Source organism: Mustela nivalis (assembly GCF_964662115.1).
Source record: "Mustela nivalis genome assembly, chromosome: 1".
In the NCBI taxonomy this organism is placed as follows: Eukaryota; Metazoa; Chordata; class Mammalia; order Carnivora; family Mustelidae; genus Mustela; species Mustela nivalis.
The window spans coordinates 182,896,995-182,916,525 of record NC_139020.1 but is presented as its reverse complement, the minus strand read 5'-3'; the positions used below and the strand labels follow the sequence as shown (position 1 = coordinate 182,916,525).

General features: G+C 41.6%; 1 long non-coding RNA gene across 1 annotated transcript in view; it reads left to right on the top strand.

Annotated features, from left to right (window-relative positions):
* The first annotated feature begins 3,940 nt into the window (after positions 1–3,940).
* Positions 3,941–19,531, top strand: part of LOC309862761 — a 58,232-nt gene continuing 42,641 nt past the window's right edge. Inside the window, exon 1 of the long non-coding RNA XR_014310698.1 lies at positions 3,941–4,125. This is a non-coding gene — a long non-coding RNA (uncharacterized lncRNA). The remainder of the gene's footprint in view (positions 4,126–19,531) is intronic.

Genomic DNA, 19,531 nt, shown 5'->3' with positions numbered 1-19,531 from the left:
AAGAATGATTATGGCATTTCCTTTTGGAGAGATGTAAATGTTCTAGACCCAAATTGTGCTGATGGTTGCAGAACCCTGTGAATGTACTAAACGCCACTGAATTATATGCTTTAAAAGGGTGAATTTTGTGTTATGCAAATTTTACCTAAATTAAAAAAACATACTCCGACAGCATTTTAAAATCCTGATATACTAAAATTATATAGAATGTGCTGGAGTATACAATGTAATGTTCGAAGCAAAAAAATTAAATGTTCCATGAAAACCAGTGTTCAGCATGCATCTTGCTGCAGAGCATGAACTTTCAGAGCTGACAACTCCAGAACCAAGGCCTTGTGCTGTCACGTACGGTGACGTATCCTTAGGCAAGTTTTTTTTTTTTTTCTTTCAAAGATTCCATTTATTCACTTGACAGAGAGAGAGAGATCACAAGCAGGCAGAGAGGCAGACAGAGGGAGAGGGGGAAGCAGGCTCCCCACTGAGCAGAGAGCCCAACTCGGGGCTCGATCCCAGGACCCCAAGACCATGACCTGAGGTGAAGGCAGAAGCTTAACTCATTTTGCCACCCATGTGCCCCCTTAGGCAAGTTTTGTACCCTTTCTAAGATTCACTGTCCTCATTCATAACCTGTGTATGATTGCTGTTAGCTATGGCGAAATGCTTCTTCAGTAAGTTGCCACTGAGCCTAAGAATCATGATTATTGATGATAAATATATACTTCCTTCTCTTTTTCCTTTTTATCTGTACTGAGTGTTGCTGACCTACCCAGGGATCATTACATTAAAAGCAAATGATCTGGTTTGGGGGAGATAGCAATCACATTTTTACATCCATATGTGGCTTTCTACATCCTAGGATACATATCCTGTGAACAGGCCTTAAAAGTAGTTTCCAGGGACGCCTGGGTGGCTCAGTTGGTTAAGCAGCTGCCTTCGGCTCAGGTCATGATCCCAGCGCCCTGGGATCGAGTCCCACATCAGACTCCTTGCTCGGCAGGGAGCCTGCCTCTCCCTCTGCCTCTGCCTGCCAATCTGTCTGCCTGTGCTCACGCTCTCTCTCTCTCCCTCTCTCTCTCTCTAACAAATAAATAAATAAAATCTTTAAAAAAAATTTATAAAAGTAGTTTCCAAAGGAGAATAGCAATCCACTAGAACTATTATGCAGGGTTATGCTGAAATTCAGGCTAAATTGCTGTTACTAAAATTTCTAGGATGTTATTAAGCAAGAATAATCATGTAATCTAGGAGTTGATAGAACAGACTTTATTAAGAAAAAAGAGATGTCCTTCTCCTTCCCTTCCCCTTGAGGATAACTAAGCTGTCACTGTGAATATCAAGACCGCTGTTTCTTTTTCTATTTGCATATGGCATCCTCCCAGGTAATTTATGGAGCAAATCCTGACACAGCTCCTGAAGAAAGCCTATGGCTTCTTAGTGTCATCAGTAACAGAAAGGCCAAAACATTGAAAGGGGCAGAGGGAATTCATCTCCCAAAAGGTTCCAACACAGGACCCTCTGCCCTACACCATACATCATTCTTCCACCCACTCAGCCTTGTAAGGAAGGCAAGGACTCTTCTAGAACCCTGCCCCCTAGCCTCTGCTCCTTTTCCTCTCCAGCTCTCTGGGGAGTTGAGGAATGCTGGAAAGAGCTGCAGGGTTTGGCTTTCAGTTGGTCAACCCCGACGCTGATTTCTCTATGGGACATTTTCGATCTCCGTTCTTGGCGTGGAACTGTAGCACGAGGGAAGCTGCCAGCTGAGTGAGTATTCGTCCAAGGTTGCGAGGAGGGGAGTGGAGGGGGGAGTCACACAGATATCCGAGGCGGGAAGAATTGAACAGAGTTCCCATCCTTGCTCATACATTCTGGCCTTACTGACAACTGAAATGAAGTTTGACTTATTGCCCTCCTGGATTAAAGCCATCGCAATAGCAGAGACCCTCTTCCTAGTCTGTGTTCCTTATTTGACTTTTCCAGCTAGATGAAATGTCCTGTATTTGTGTCAATGGCATCTGTACTTCTTGACTCCAGCATTCGTTCCTTCCCAAGTATTGACCGCGTGCCTACTGTGTACCAACAATTTGCTAAGCACTGGGGACTGATTCAGCCTTTCATTCAAGAAATACCGATTGAGCCCCTAATACATGTCAGGCATTTGAACTACTGGGGGAAACATACGCAAGTAGATGGACAAAGACTCCACATTCTCACGGACCTTACATTGCAGTAGAGTGATGCAAAAATGAGAATGTCGTCTCTGGATCGCAGAGGTGCTATGCAATGCGGGGAAAGGCAAACTGTGAGGCCCCCATTGGGCTCTTACGTGTGAGGGTATCGGGAAGACTCTTGGTTACATTCCTATTTGAGCAGAAACTTGACGGAAGTGGGAGAGTGGACTGAAAGGATGTCCCAGAGACAGTGTTCTGGGCACAGGGAACAACAGGGGCAAAGCCCCAAGGTGGGTGTGTATTTGGGTTGGCAGGAAAATACAGAGGTGAAAACAGCAGACAGTGCTTTTACCTTCTTGGAATGTAGAGCTTCATGGTTTGGGGAGACAGTTAGGAGCAAATCTCCCCAATAGATGTGTAAATCAGAAGGGACTTTTGTTCCAAGAGAAATACACAGATGGGGCCTGAAGATCCTGTGAAGACACCTGGTCAAATCTGAGGGAAGGATTCTTTCAGGGAATGTGGTTTAAACTGAAATCCAAAGAACAAGGGAACTTTAACTGGGTGGAGGGTCTGAGACTCCGCCATATTAAGGAGGGTATTTCCTGAACAAGGAACAGGGTGTGTTCAAAGGGGACAGGGCCAGTTCAAAGAAATCTAAGATCCAGGGGTCTGCCTTGCAGAGCGTGGAGAGGAAAGCATCCTGAGTAAGCTGAAAGAAACGAGCAGGGGTCTCTATAGTTTGTAATTGTAAATTGTTAAGTTTGCGATTAAATTGTAAATGTAAATTGTAAATGTAAGAAACAAAAACAAAAACAAAAACAAAAAACCCCGAGCTTCTACAGTTTGTAATTATTTGACTTTTGTAGTAACTACACTTACTGTCTTCCCTGCTGGAGCAAGTTCCAGGGGGGCTGGGACCCCATTGTACACTACTGGGTTCCCAGTTCAGGCCCAAGATGCGGCCCACGGCAAGGACACGGTTTGTACTTACGGACTGGTCGGACGGCTTGCTGACCTTTCCAGCCATCTAACCACAAAGCAGCCTCAAGACCGAAACTGCAACCCACATTTCGGGCATAGCTGGCTCTGCCAGATTCAGGGTTTAGAAAAGGCCAGGCAGACTCGACGGTATTCAGACCTTAGATAAAACTGGACCGTAACATTGGACAACTCCTCCCACTGAGAAGCAGAATCCAAATGGCACTTTTCTACGTTAACCACACTGAGACGGGTTTCTCATCTCTACCTGGCCATCATGCTCATTTGGGATGGGCGCTCATATGCACCGTATTAAAGAGTATGACTGTCAGATATGAAAACAATCTTGTTCTTTTATTTCAAGGACACGCGTGCTATTTATTACTTAAGATACCTGAAGCCCACCCAGTGGCCCGATGGCCAAGACCTCTCCACTGGGAGGGAATAAAACATGTAACCACCTTGGGACAAAGTGCAGAGAGCCAAGTCCTCGTTGTGTAAGCCTGAAGATTCACCTTCTGGAGACCGTACCCCATACTTGTCTCCTCCGCCTCCACTCCCCCCTCCTCCTTCCCAGCAGCCCTCAACCTCCACTGGAAGATAGCTATGGTTGTGGGGCAGTGAACGCCATCCTCCCCAGCACAGGTGCAGGGAACGCAGGTGCAGCCAATAGGCCATTCAGTTCACCGGCCACAGTCACTGGTACAGGGCTGCCCACGTGACCCCAGGCCTTGCACGTGGAACGCTGGGACGGACACTCCCTGCGTCCTGCGCTGTGTGGTGGCATTGCAGATACGGGGCCTGGAGCGACAGCGACCATTTCTACCATCCATCTGTCATGCCCCTTGGGGCCGATGCTAATTCAGAGGAGGCCGGAGTTGAGAGAATTGAAAGGAAAGAGCAGTGGAGCCCCAAAACAGTGTGGACCTCACACTCAGATCGTACCTGAATTCCGCCCTGTTTTTGGACTCTTCCGGTAAGTCAGTTCATACATCCTGTTTATTGTTTAAACGGAGGCTTCGGTAACCGGTGGCTATTATTATCGTCATAGGTAATAAGGGTGATGAAAATCCGGAAACAATGTTCTGTCCTCATGTAGGAAATCAGAATATGGTGGAACTTCTGCAAGCTCCATCTTCTCTGAATCTTTTTTTTTTTTTTTAAGATTTTTTTTTATTTATTTACTTGACAGAGAGAAATCACAAGTAGGCATAGAGGCAGGCAGAGAGAGAGAGAGGAGGAAGCAGGCTCCCTGCTGAGCAGAGAGCCCGATGCGGGACTCGATCCCAGGACCGTGAGATCACGACCTGAGCCGAAGGCAGCGGCTTAACCACTGAGCCACCCAGGCGCCCTTCTCTGAATCTTTTTAAGTGAAATCTGCCAAGAGTTAATGCCTTAAATATGTTTATGAAATTTTGAACAAGTCAAAATGTGTGTGTTTTCTTTAAAAATGCCAACAGTAGGGTGTCCCGGTGGCTCAGTCAGTTAAGCATCTGCCTTTGTCTCAGGTCATTGTCTCGGGGTTCTGGGATGGAGCCCCATGTCAGGCTCCCAGCTCAGTGGGGACTCTGCTTCTCCCTCTCCCTCAACTCCCTCCTGCTCCCGCCCCCAAACCTCCAGGTTCTCCCTTTTTCCCTCCCACAAATAAATAAATAAAATCTTCACCAAAAATGCCAACAGTATGAAGGGTATACAGTGAAAGAGGTGTCTCGGCCCCCTCTCTTCAGCTCCCCTCCTCAAAGGAAACATTTTAACTACACATTTCAACTTACTTGTGTATACTTCCTAAGAGATTCTTTACATAGAGCCCTCTTTTTGTTTAAAAAATGGTGTTATGTGCTGTCATCCTTTTGCTTAGAAATATGTGGCAGAGTTTATGCCATATCAGAAACTGTTTCAGCTGCTTGAGGATGGCAACATGTCTACGGCCATACCACCCTGAACGCGCCCGATCTCGTCTGATCTCGGAAGCTAAGCAGGGTCGGGCCTGGTTAGTACTTGGATGGGAGGATGGCAACATGGCAAAGACTTCTTTGTTCTTCATTGTTATCTGCAAACAGGGGGAGTAATTAAGCTTGTTGAATCAGTGGCGTGAAGCAACAGTAGCAAACACCTTCACAGGCTTCTGAGGAAATTCATTTAAAATTACTGAACAGCTCCAAACTATCCCATTTTTGGTCTTGTAATTTTTTAAAAGAAGATTTTATTTATTTATTTGACAGAGAGAGGGAGAGATCACAAGCAGTCAGAGAGGCAGGCAGAGGGGGAGGGGGAAGCAGGCTCCCTGCTGAGCAGAGAGCCCGATGCGGGGCTCCATCTCAGGACCCTGAGATCATGACCTGACCCGCAGGCAGAAGCTTTAACCCACTGAGGCACTCAGGCGCCCTGGTCTTGTAATTTGTTAAAGCAAACTTTTTTTTTTTTTTTTAAGATTTTATTTATTTAGAAGAGAGAGAGGGGGAACATAAGCAGGGGGAGTAGCAAAGGGAGAAGCAGACTTCCCGCTGAGCAGGTTGCCCAAATCGAGGCTCCATCCCAGCACTTCAGGATCATGACCTGACCTGAGCCTAAATCTCAACCAACTGAGCCACCGGTCATCCTAATCTAAGTTCCTATAGAGACTTATTTATGTTGTTGTAACCTTTAACTCTCTTACACAAAGCGGCAACAAGTGTTGTTACGTATGCTACTTTGTTTGCAAGCTGTAAAGAATGTCTTAAACAAAAATCTATATAAATAGAGTCTGTTGAACCATAAGTTTTAAATTTGGGACCCTGAGCAAAAGAATTCAAAATCTGGTTTTTGTTGGCTTCTTCTTCTTCTTTTTCCTCTTTTTTTTTTTTTTTAACATTTAACCCTTTTTGTTCCCTACAAATAGATAAACTCATTTTTCTCATTCATAGGCCCACCCACTCATTTATTCAACAAATATTTATTAAGCACGCACTATTAGCCAGAGAATGTTTTGGGTTCTTGCCTGAAAGCCCTCACAGCTAACATGATATGTTTATTTGAGAAGCAGGTGGAAAGTCCAATGAATATACAGTCCTCTGTGGTTATTCAGGCATAATAATATATAAGGGATTTTGGTTGTAATAGCTTCACACTTACTTCAGTAAAAACCAACTCAGGCTTAGATCTGTATCAGAAGGGGTCTTTTCTGTGATAGCTAATTCAATATTTCTAAGTGAAAAAAGCAAGGAATCAACAGGGCCTTTTTTTTCTTTCTTTTTTTTATAATTTAAATTCAATTAATTAACATATAATGTATTATTTGTTTCAGGGGTACAGATCTGTGATTCATCAGTGTTATACTATACCCAGTGCTCATTATAACACATACCCTCCCCAATGTCTGTCACCCAGTTACTCCATACCCCCACCCCATCCCAGCAACCCTCAGTTTGTTTCTTATGATTAAGAAGTCTCTTATGGTTTGTCTCCCTCCCTGGTGCCTTTCTAAGGAGAGCCTTCCACATAATCCCTTAATTGCAAGAGACAGCTCCTGGCCATTCATTCAATATGAATGCCCTTTCAGTTTTCCCAGCCCTAGCTTTCCCACCAAGGCTGATTGGATCAGGAGGAGGCATAGGACTAAAAGGCAGTTGGCTGCTGGCCTAGGAGTTGGCCTGACTCTAGAGCTTTGTCTAATAGGAATGCTGGTAACCACATTACACCAATCAGATTCTCTCTTTGGGTTGAGCTACGGAGAAAACAGAATAAATGTTTAACTATGAAAGCAAAATCCAGAAGACACTAGAGCTGAGTCATGTAACTGCTGGGGTCCTGTACTCAAGGTTTTCGAACTCAGTGAGCTAACAAGGCCAAGTATCTACCTTAGTTGTAGGGCAGGAGTTCTCAGACTTGTGCAGGCAGTCCTTGCTTCTGGACTCCTCCATTAAGTAAGCCTGTATGTTCTGTTTATTGCTTTATCTGAAACTTCTGTTATTGGTGGCCAAATCATCCTACGTGGTGAGGTTGGTGGAAATTCAGAAACAGTTTTCTGTCCTTCCCTGGAGGCCTGTTAAAACACAGATGATTGTTCCACCACCAGAATCTCTCATTGACTGGATCTAGGGGTTGGTACCAATAATTTACATTTCTGACAAATTGCTAGTTGGTTCTAATGCTGGTGATCTGAGGACCCCACTTTGAGAATCGCTGCTCTAGAGAAATCTCCCATCTATTCAAGTCTCTGTGAAGTATAAGGGTTCTGTTCTTACCGTTAGACCAGAACATTCCATTTTCTGGATCCCTGTGATATCACTGTACAACAAGGCTGACATTCCTGATTGCCTTATTTTTCTGCAGGTCCTTATGACATTGCCAAGTTATTTGCGCTGATATGAGAGAATCTTTACTACAATATGAGCCTAACAACTAGAATATAGTCACAGTTATCATTTATTGAGCCCTTTCTCAGTTCAGGTAGAAATCATTCAATAAATGATAACAAGATGTTCTCTCAGGAATTGCAATGAGTCTTATAAATACTTTTTCCCTAAATTCATTACAGCAATATTATTTATTTTGTATTTTTCTTTTTAAAAATGTTTAATTTCCTCTTGATTCTTACCATCAAGCATAAAAGAAGCAATTTTGTCTCAGCATTTGCAATTTTCTCTACAAGTGGAATGTTCTGTTCCATCATATCCTCAAAAATATTAAAATTCTGAGAAAATAAGAAGCATTGTTAACAAAATGAGACTGAATTCTTCATGTGACCTAGATACACTGTTTCTGACCAACTAGTATGTTATTAAGATATCTTACCTAGGAGAAAATCTGAGATCACATTTGTTACAAACAGAAGTAAGAAAATCTACTAGGGGTTAGTTTATATCAGACCTCATCCTTAGAATCTCAGGTCTCATTCTTCACTTCCTTTTTACGTCTTTTGTCATCTTTAAAAGGGACTATTTACTTTATGATTAGTTCTTGTGTTTGCCCTCCACTGGACTCTGAGCTTGGTGAGATCAGCAAGCGGATCCATTTGTCTATCAGTTTTTTCTTGGTGCCTAAAACACATGACAGGTGTGCAGTAAATACTGGCGGAAGTTATGGACTCGGTGTTTGTGTTCTCTCAGAATTCTAACCCCAACGTGATGGAATTCAGAGGTGGAAACTTTGGGAGGTAAATAGGTCATGGGCTAGAGTCCCCATGAATGGAATTAGTGCCCGTGTATAAAGAGGCCAGATTGCTGCCTTGACAACTTTACACCCTGTGAAGATAGAATGGGAAGAAGGCAGTCTATAGCCCAGAAGGGGGCGCTCTTCAGAACCTGACCATGCCGGCACGGGTGCCAGCTTGCAAGATCGTGAGAAATAAATTTCAGTTATTTATAAGGCATGCAATTTATGGTACGTTGTTTCAGCAGCCCAAGCAAGACTAAGACTGGAGTTGAATTCGTCAAGCCATGTATCTATCATTAAAACGTACTAAGGCAAGAGTAGTTTATATAATAAAATTAAACTAAAATAAAAACACGAGCATAATTAAAGTAAAACAATAAATTGAAAATACAAAAGCTCATTTAGTAATCCAGGGGGAAGGAAGGAGAAGCGACATGGCTAGGAATTTCTTTATTCATTCTGCTGATGGGAGGAGTACTGCCTGTGGCCAAGGGCAAATCATTTCGTTTGTTTCCATCGGTGAAGTAAAGCAACCACCTTCACAGACTTCTCAGGAAACAATTCATTTGAAATGATTGTGTTCTACATACTGTAAAATAAATGTAGGGAGCCCATGATAAATATGACAGTCTGATACACCAAAATGGCTCCTTTCATCTCAAGACCTTGAGGCATTTTGCAAATGATAATTATCTCTTACATCATCCCCTCTGAGGTAAGAATTATTTTCCTCATTTATAACTGAGCCTACATAAAATTATTCCTCCCAGAGTCCCAGGTTAAGACGGCTTTTGAATCCCTCACCTCCTGAGATACGTGTAAGCTAGCACATAAATCACATTGTTAGAGAAAACTTTAAATCAGGGCAAAGTTAATGTTTGAGCTATCAAGAAACTAAGCTCATTAGGGATTTCAGATTTCAAGTAAGAATTCCCCAATGATGAGTGAAAATGGGAATGGACTGGCAGAATTTCAAGACAAAAGTCATTTCAGTTCTACTTCATATTTTAATGACATTTTCAATATTTGGATGGCCTAAGAGATGAATTGACTTCAGAACACATTCTGAAACTTAGGTGACCTGGAGCCAAAATAAAGAATATCTGACCAAGTGCATATTCTCAAAGGAATGATAATAAAATCCTAGACTGGGAGAATGTTCCATTTTATTGCCCAAATCCATAGAAATTCGCCATGGCAGATCAAACTTTTAATATCTGGTCACAACAGGACATCATCCTTAATGATACCCAGCTGCTGAGGGCATGTGTTTGGAATTTTCATCCTTACCTTTGTGCTGTGACAGATCCTGCATTTAGAGTTACAAAATTTTAAACTTTATTTACAAAGAATTACAAGTATCAAGAAGAAGTCATAAGGATATACAAAATACCCCATATATCCCTTACCTAGATTCACCAATCACTAATGTTTTGCCCATTTACTTGTCATTTCATATATAAAGTTTTCTCCCTAACCATTTATAATTAAGCTGCATTCATCATGTTTGTTTATTCTCAAATTCTTCGGTGTGTATTTCCTAGGAACTAGGACATTCTTGTGCAAAGCCACACTACCATTACCAACTTCAGGTAATTACACATTGATCAATATTTTTATTTAATCCACTGTCCATATTCCAATTTTGTTGACCCATCTGATATAAGGACCTTTTTGCATTTTTTCCCCCATGACAGCTTTCAGACAAAAATGGCATATTGCATTTTGTTATTATGTCTCCTTTAATTTCAATCAGTTCTTCGGCCTTTCTTATCTTGCATGACATTGACATTCTTGAAGAACACAAGTCCATTTTTAAATAGATTGCACAGAAAAAATTTTTGAGAAATGTAGCTTTTGTGGTTCCCCTATCTTCTTTTTTCACTCCTCTCCACACGTTAGGATACCAAAAACTCATTAATTTAAATTCTGCTAAGTTGAAATTTATGAAGTTTTTTGGCATATTCTCTGTCTGCTGAATGTGCTAAGCAAATTTTTAAAACGCTAAACTGTCTTAAGGGTACCCATTTATCTTGCTTAAGGAAATCAGTAATATCTTGCTTAGGCACTATTTACAAACAAGGGCTGTGTTCATTGTAAGTAGAGTATACTATTATTTAGTTACCAAATTTAGGGGTCAAATGTAGGGGACTGTGTTTCTGTTTACTGGTTGCTGTCCCCACACAACCATGATTCAACCACAGACAAGATGACTGATGCTGATAGAGAAGGAATTAGCCCACAGTCACACAGCTAGTGAGTTTTCCTCTCTCTGTAAGTTCCACCTTGGCTAGGCTACTGTGTGCCAGACTGGTTTGCGTGGTGTGAATCCTTACAGTGCTGGATTTCTGGTAGGCAGATTAAATGTGCTCAGACACAGGCGAAGCAACTTCACTAAAAAAATTTTTTTAAGAATTAAAAAATGCTGGGGTGCCTGGGTGGTTCGATGGGTTAAAGCCTCTGCCTTCGGCTCAGGTCATGGTCCCGTGGTCCTGGGATCGAGCCCTGAATCAGGCTCTCTGCTCGGCAGGGAGCCTGCTTCCCCCTCTCTCTCTGCCTGCCTCTCTGCCTACTTGTGATCTATCTGTCAAATAAATAAATAAAATCTTTAAAAATAAATAAATAAAAAAAATAAAATTAAAAATGCTATTTTGAGGAAATCAACAATGTAATACTTGTGGGAAAGGTAGAGCTGTGGTCTTCTTTTCACTCATCTTAGAGTTGTTTTTACTTTGCAATACTAGGTGGGTTTTGGAAGTAGCCATCATAACCTTGCCAATCCTCAGAGTCTCTTAAAGTTCTAAATCCAGCCCTGCATCCTTTAAAAGTAATAACACATCATTTTACTTAAAAAGATTCTTTTTATTATTTTAGAGAAAGCTTCCCTCACACTGAGTTAATAAACTTTTCCCTCAAAATACAGTTGGGAGAGACTTTGCTTTAGAATTACCTAAGTCAGAGCACATACTGAACAATTAGAACAGCTCCAGAGATAAAAGGAATTGTCTGATAGAAAACATACACATTTCTGTTGAGAAAGTTAAAATGGAGATTGCAGGATAACATCCCTTTCTGTTTGTTATTGTTTTTCTTTGGTCAGCTAAGGATTAAATTCTTTCTTCATATTCGGATAAAGTACCCATTTGAATATTGAATAAACCACTCTACTAATGGTTGACTTTTATTTTTATATTTTTTAAGATTTTATTTATTTATTTGACAAAGAGAGAGAGAGACCACAGTAGTCAGAGGCAGAGAGAGAGAGAGAGAGAGAAACAGGCTCCCCACTGAGCAGAGAGCCTGATTCGGGGGTCGATCCCAGGACCCTGAGATCATGACCTGAGCTGAAGGTAGGGTCTTAGCTCACTGAGCCGCCCATGTGCCCCTATTTTTATTTTTATTTTAAATTTTATTTATTTATTTGACAGAGAGAGAGAGAGCACAAGTAGGCAGAGTAGCAGGCAGAGGCAGAGGGAGAAGCAGGCTCCTGCTGAGCAGGGAGCCAGATGTGGGGGTCGATCCCAGAACCCTGGGATCATAACCTGAGCCGAAGGCAGCTGCTTAACCAACTGAGCCACCCAGGCATCCCAAACATTCCTTTTATATTCGTGATTTAAGTATACATAAATATGATTGGTTTCATTTAAGTTATATGCATTTTCTCCTAATTGCCCAGGCCTCAAAAATTATGGGAAAGAAAAGAAAACATAAACCTTCTTTTGTACTTTATTTGAACAGATGAATGAGTGCAGTGTAATAAACATGTGTGTGTTCACAATAACTGGCATGAGATTGTCCTCAGTGAGGGGTTGGTGGACAGACCAAGTGGCAATATAAGTACCCCTAATAATTACAGAGCAGTTGTGATTTGTAGGCACAGAGGAAAGCAGTTCACTTTCACTGAATCCTCACCTGAAACCTCAGAGGCAGTGACCATTTTGATCAACTTTTTAAAAAAATATTTATTTATTTATTTATTTATTTATGAAAGCTATTTGCCCAATGTTGGGCTTAAACTTATGACCCTGAGATCAAGAGTCACATGCTCTACCAACTAAGCCAACCAGGTTCTCCTGTTGATGGTCTCCTCTGTTGAGCAGAAGTTTTTCTGTATGGGGCACCTGGGTGGTTCAGTGGGTTAAGCCTCCGCCTTCAGCTCAGGTCATGATCTCAGGGTCCTGGGATTGAGCCCGTATCACACTCTCTACTCAATAGAGGCCCTGCTTCTCTCTTTCCACCTACTTGTGATCTCTATCTCTGACAAATAAATAAATAAAATCGTTAAAAATATTGGGTTTTTTTGTACGATGTAGTACACTTACTTATTTTTGCTTCATTTCCAAGGCCTATGTCAAGGAGATTACTGACTATGTTTTCTTTTAGGAGTTTTATTGTTTCAGGTCTTACATTCAAGTCTTCAACCCATTTTGAGTTAATTTTGTGTATAGTATAAGATAGGGGTCCAGTTTCACTCTTTGGCAAAGGCTACCCAGTTTTCCCAATATCATTCATTGAAAAGACTGCCCTTTCCCCGTATATGATCTTGGATCCATTATAAATTACTTGAGCATATATGCATGGGTTTATTTCTTTATTGTGATCCATTAATCTATGTGTCTGTTTTTATGCCAAAAAATATTCTTCTAATTACTGTAGCTTTATAATATTGTTTGAAATCAGGAAGAAGAATGATGTTTTCAGTTTTGTTCTTCTTTCTTAAGATTCCTTTGGCTATTTGTGGTCTTTTGTGGTTCCATAGAAATTTTAGGATTATTTATTCTATTTCTTTGACAAATGTCATTGGAATTTTGATAGGGATTGCATTGTATCTATCAACTACTTTGGGTCGTATGGAGTTTTAACAACATTCTTTCAATCCATGAACACAGAATATATTTCCATTAATTTGTGTCTTCTTTAATTTCTTTCATGAATGTCTTATACTTTTTAATATATACATCTTTCACCTCCTTGGTTAAATTTATTCCTATTCCTATTTCTGATGCAATTTTATTTATTATTTATGTATTTATTTATTTTAAAAAATTTTTTCTCTATTTGAGAGAGCACATGCACGAGCAGGGTAGGGGCAGAAGGAGAGGGAGAAGCGGACTCTCCCCTGAGCAGGGAGCTAAATGCAGGGCTTGATCCCAGGACCCTGAAATCATAACATCCAGTTAGACACCCAAAAACTCAGCCACCAGGTGCCCTTTGATGCAATTTTAAATGGGATTATTTTCTTAATTTCTCTTTCATTATTAAAGTATAGAAATGCAACTGATGTTGTGTATTGGTTTTGTAGCCTGCAACTTTACTGAATTCATATATTAGTTCAAACTTTTTTTTGATGGTGTCTTTAGGGTTTTCTATACATAATGTCATGTCATCGGCAAATAGTGAGTTTTACTTCTTTCTTTCGAATTGGATGATTTTTATTTCTTTTTCTTGCCTAATTGCTCTGGCTAGGACTTCCAACATCATGTTGAATAAAAGTAATTAGAGTAGGCACTGTTGTCTTGTTCCTGATCTTAGAGGAAAAGCTTTTAGCTTTTCACCATTGGGTATGATAATAGCTATGGGCTTATCAAATGTAGCCTTTATTATGTTGAAGTATGTTCCCTCTATATGCACTTTGTTGAAAGTTTTTACACAAATGGATGTTAGGGACTAGAATTTAGAGGATGAAGATAGAGGAAAGTGAATGGAGATGGTTAGGTCTTAGTGATGGATTTGATAGGTACCTGCAGGAGAGGGTAGTATTGAAGATAAACCCTGAATTTTTTCCTGTCATGGTGTGAAATACAATTTGGTCTTTGGTACAGAGCTTCCAAAACCTTTGGAATTTCCCTAAGTGATGAGAGCGAACAAAGGTGTTTTTTTGTTATATTAAAGTGATGATTTGGGGACCCACCTAAGGATCAGGACTGATTGCCAGGGGAGCCAAGCATGCGATTAGAGGGTTGGAACTTTCAGTCCTATCCCCCTGACCTCTAGGGAGGGAGGAGGTTGAATCAATCACCAATGGCCAATGATGTTAGTCATGCCTGTATAATTGAGCCACCATGAAACCCCCAAAGGATGGGGTTCAGAGAGCTTCTGGATTAAGGAACACACGGAGGTGTTGAGAGACTGGCTGACCTGGAGAGAGCATGGAAGCTCCTCTTGCTTTCTCCATGCCTTGCCCTATGCATCTCTCCCTGCCCTATATAGACTCTTCCTAAGTTCTACCCATTTATAATAAGCCTGCAGTCTAGTAAATAAAATGTTTCTCTGAGTTCTGTGGCCATCTCAAGCAAATTCATCTAACCCCAGGAGGGGATTATGGGAAACTGATTTAGAGCCAGTTGGTAACAACCTGGACTTTGGTTGGCATCCTGGGCTGGAGGGTGTCATCAGAAACTCCTTTACATAGCCAGTCAGTAGTTCCTGGCAGATATCATCAGAACTGAGTTGAATTTTAAGGCACCTAGTTGGTATCCAAGAATTGCTTGGTAGTGTGGGGGAGCTCTCCCCTCTACAGACACACCCATACATTGGAATTGGGTCCAGGAACCCAAAAAATACATGGTAAGAATAGACGGGGTAGGGGCACCTGGGTGGCTCAGTGAGTTAAAGCCTCTGCTTTTGGCTCAGGTCATAATCCCAGGGTTCTGGGTTCGAGCCCCACATCGGGCTCTCTGCTCAGCTGGAGGCCTGCTTCCCTTTCTCTCTCTCTCTGCCTGCCTCTCTGCCTACTTGTGATCTCTGTCTGTCAAATAAGTAAATAAAATCTTTAAAAATTAAAAAAAAGGGGGGGGGGGTAGTAGGCCGGCTCTGAAGGAGATTTGTCAAACCCTTATCATCTGATTCCTTATCAAAAGAAAGCCAGTCAGGATTACTGGAAGGTCAGAATGATGAAATATTTTAAAGACAACAGTTTCATTATTTTTAGGACGTAGAATCAGGCTAAAGCATTTTTCTCTTTTCTGCCCCAAGCACTTGTTTAATAAAGAACTAGAAATAGTTTGTAATTCAAAAATTGAGTGGACTACAAATGGTGCTTCTCAAGTGTTTGAAGGTGATTAAAAGCAGTTTGTTTTTCTAAGCAGTTTAAATACTCCCTCTGGAAATCTTGTTAAACTCTTCCTTTGCTTCCCAAACTCTTTCTCTTTCAAAAGAGGAAAATATAAACTTCTGTTGAGCCTCTGTCCCAGTTAATGATGCTTTCCTCAATTAGGAGATATTGACCTGCTGCATTAGCCTGTGTCTTCCTCTGTGGTCAACAGAGGCACTTTACACCAAGCCTTTACACCTTAGCTGGTTGCTATTAGTGATTATTTTAACAACTTTTCCAGTTAGTATTTTGCATTCTGCTAAATGGAGTGCAGTGGGGTAAAGATGCAGAGTCTCCTAGCATGCCTTGCCTGGGAGCAGAACCCCTGATAACAGAACTAGGTAGCAGTGGAACTATTTTCTCTCATCTCTGTGCAATACCCACACATGCCAGGCTTCTGCACGCACTGTCTTCTTTGGTCCTTACAACTACCGGGCATGGAATATTTTATTCTGTCCGTTTTGCAAATGACAGAACCAAAACTTTACATCCAAAAGCTTGTGACCATCTCTATCCATACATCCCACAAGCAACTGTCCAGACATTCTGTTCTTGATCTCTTCCTTTTAAATATTGATGGCATCCAACTAGGATTAGAAATCTGGACTCTTTTGGACTCCTCCTCCCCTCTCTCTTTTTTATTTTACCTTCTCTATCTTATCACTTGCCAAATCCTAATGGTTTTACTTCTACATATTTATATATTCATTTTTTAATTTTTATTTTTAAGTAATCTCTACACCCCACATGAGGCTCAAACTTACAACCCTGAGACCAATTGAGCCTGCCAGGTGCACCTGTCTAGTTGTTTATTGGGTGTGTGTGTGTTTGTTTTTTAATCCTCTGTATTAGTTTCTTATGGCTGCTGTAACAAATCATACAGACACATAAAAGTCGTGGCTTAAAACCACACAAATGTATCCTCTTACAATTCTGGAGACCAGAAATCTGAAATGAGTCTTCTAGATCTAAAAATGAAGGTGCCAGGAGCTCCTGTCTGGCTCAGTCAGTAGAACATGTGACTCTTGATCTCAGGATGGTAAATTTGAGTCCCAAGTTGGGTGTAGAGATGATTTACAAATAAAATCTTTTTAAAAATATGAAAAAATCAAGGTGCCAGTAGGGCTGGTTGCTTCCGGAGGCTCCAGGGCAGAATCCATTTCCTTGTCTTTTCTAGTTTCAGGAAGATAGCAGGATTAATTTGTTTATGGCTGATTTCTCCGATCACATCACCTTTTCTCTCCTGCATCCACAGTCACACGGTCTTCTTTCTTTTTCCCCTTGTCTAGGAGTAGCCCCCCCACCCCACCCCAGATAACCCTGGGTAATCTCCCACTGTCCAGGTCCTTAATCACATCTGCAGATTCCTTTCCACTATGTCATGTAACACTCACAGGTTCGAGGGATGAGGATGTAGAAATCTTAGGAGGCTGGCTTTCAGTTCACCACACCTTCCTTGCCTGGCTCCCTCGGTCCGCATCTCTCACCCCCTAACTGACCTCTCCACCTTTAGGAGAACCCATTCTCCTTCCTGCCACCTATGACTTAGGGCACTGGTTCTCAAAAGCAGGTACACTGAACCTCAGGAAGGTTGTGAAAAAAACAGATGCCTGGGGTGTCTGGAACCAATCAGGCTCTTGATTTCAGCTCAGGTCATGATCTTGGGTTGTGGGATCGAGGCCTGTATTGGGCCCCACTCTCACCAGAGGATCTGCTTGAGATTCTCTCTTTCCATTTCCAACCACTCTCTCTCTCTTTCAAATAAATAAACAAATCTTTAAAAAATTATATATAGATACTTGGGCATTACCCCTGGAGATTTGGATTCAGAATAGCTAGTGGATGTATATTTTATAAATGCACTACTATATTGATTTAAATAAATAGATGAACAAAGTTTTATATTTTGATAATAGCTCCAAAATTTCTAAATCGGGGAACCTCAGGAGTTGGTTTGGGAGAGTGACCCCTTGGGGGATTTCCCTGAGCATGTGTTTGCCCAGCAAATGTAATGCTTTTGCATTGATTGTACATTACAGATCAATGAAAATAGCAAAATTTTCTAAAGATTTTTTTAATGCAGATATTACATTGGTTTTTTAAAAAATCTTTTTTGTTTAAATCATTTTTACATCAGGCATGCTTTTGTGGGAGGCTTTATGATGGAGGTTATAGCATAGGGAAACGACACTGAAATCTTTCTTCTTTATGCCATACCCTACAGTTTCTCCAGGTCATTCTGATACCCAGTGAGTTTAGGGACCTCTGATTCTGACCATAAATGTCATAAGAACAAGGACTGTATCTTGTTCTGTATTTAATCCCTGTCTCCTGGCATACAGTTGCATGCACTAATGTATACCAAATAAATGATTCTGTGAATTAATCATTGAATGAATGCTAGGACAAAAGAGTTTGTTGAGGGGTCCCTGGGTAGCTCAGTCAGTTAAGCATCTAGCTCTTGATTTCGGCCCAGGTCATGATCTCAGGATTGTGAGATCAAGCCCTGCATCTGGAGGAAGCCTGCAGAACATTCTCTCTCTCCCTCTCTCCCTGCCCCTACACCCTTACCCCGTTCTCACATGCATGTGCACATGCACTCTCTCTCTCTCTAAAAAAGAAGGAAGGCAGGAAGGAAGGAGAGTTTGATGAGTCATGATTACAAGATAACCTACTTCCATGGGAAACTGAGGCAAGGGACTCAAGAAGAAGCACAAACAACAAGGTTGTTCAGAGGTCAAGGTGAGCACCACTTGCTCTTGAAGAGTGCTGCCAGTGCTGGTTGGTGTTGGTGCATATTTGGAGCGCACACACGCACTCCTGGGACGTGAAAAGGCCAGTGGAGTGTGTTATTTGTATCGGTCTGGATATGGGGGACTAGAGCTGCCATCCTCGGAGCACTTAGTATGGTCCCGGTCCAGGTGTGCATCACCTCATTTAATTTTCACAAGCACCTATTTGTGAGCTAATAGCTCTTTTTCCAATGATGAAACAGCGTGGTTAAATAACTTGTCTGGGGTCACAGGGCGAAGGACTGGAATCAAACCCCAGCACACCAGCTCCATTGTTCTCAAGCACCGAGCAGTGCTGTCCCAAGGTCTGGATTGCCACGGATCAAGGTCCAAGAAAGAGGAAAGAATAGGCCTTGAATTCACACTCTAGTTGAGTAGAAGAACGTAAACAGACAACCTTTGGAGACTATGACAAAGAATTCAATACAAATGTACTTGTTCCCTGAAGCCTTAAGAACTTACCGAAGGCAAGTGACTTGTCCGAGATCATGCTCATAAGTGGCAGCTTAGACTAGAATCCATGTGTGTCCGAGATTAAATCCAAATTCTTGAAGTGTAATGAGGCTTTCTAAAGTAGATACCAAGGGAAGGTATTGCAAAGGCATTTTTTTTTTAATCTCTAAGAAATACCTATTATTATTATTTGAATTTTACATAATTTAGTGATTCTTTTTTTTTAATTTTTAAAAAGATTTTATTTATTTATTTGACAGAGAGAAAGAGAGATCACAAGTAGGCAGAGAGGCAGGCAGAGATAGAGGGGGAAGCAGGCTCCCTGCTGGCAGAGAGCCCGATGCGGGGCTCGATCCCAGCATCCTGGGATCATGACCTGAGCGAAGGCAGAGGCCTTAACTACTGAGCCACCCAGGTGCCCCCAATTTAGTGATTCTTATTTAATTTACTAAGTTGTGGAGTGCCTGGGTGGCTCAGTGGGTTAAGGCTTTGCCTTCAGCTCAGGTCATGATCTTAGGATCCTGGGATTGAACCCTGCATTGGGCTTTCTGCTCAGCGGGAAGCCTGGTCCCCTCTCCCCCTCGCCCCCGCCCCCGTCTGCCTCTCTGCCTACTTGTGATCTCTCTGTGTCAAATAAATAAATTTTTAAAAAAATCTTTAATTTACTAAGTCGTATAATCATCACCAAAATCTAATTTTAGAACATTCTCATCATCCCAATAAGATTTCCTGTTCCGATTTATAGGTTTTTTAAAATTTATTTATTTGTCAGAGAGCAGAAGCATGGAGAGTTGCAAGCAGAACAGGCAGAGGGAGAGGAAGAAACAGGCTCCCCGCTGAGCAAGGAGGCCGATATAGGACTGGATCCCAGGACCCTGGGATCATGACCTGAGCCGAAGGCTGATGCTTAA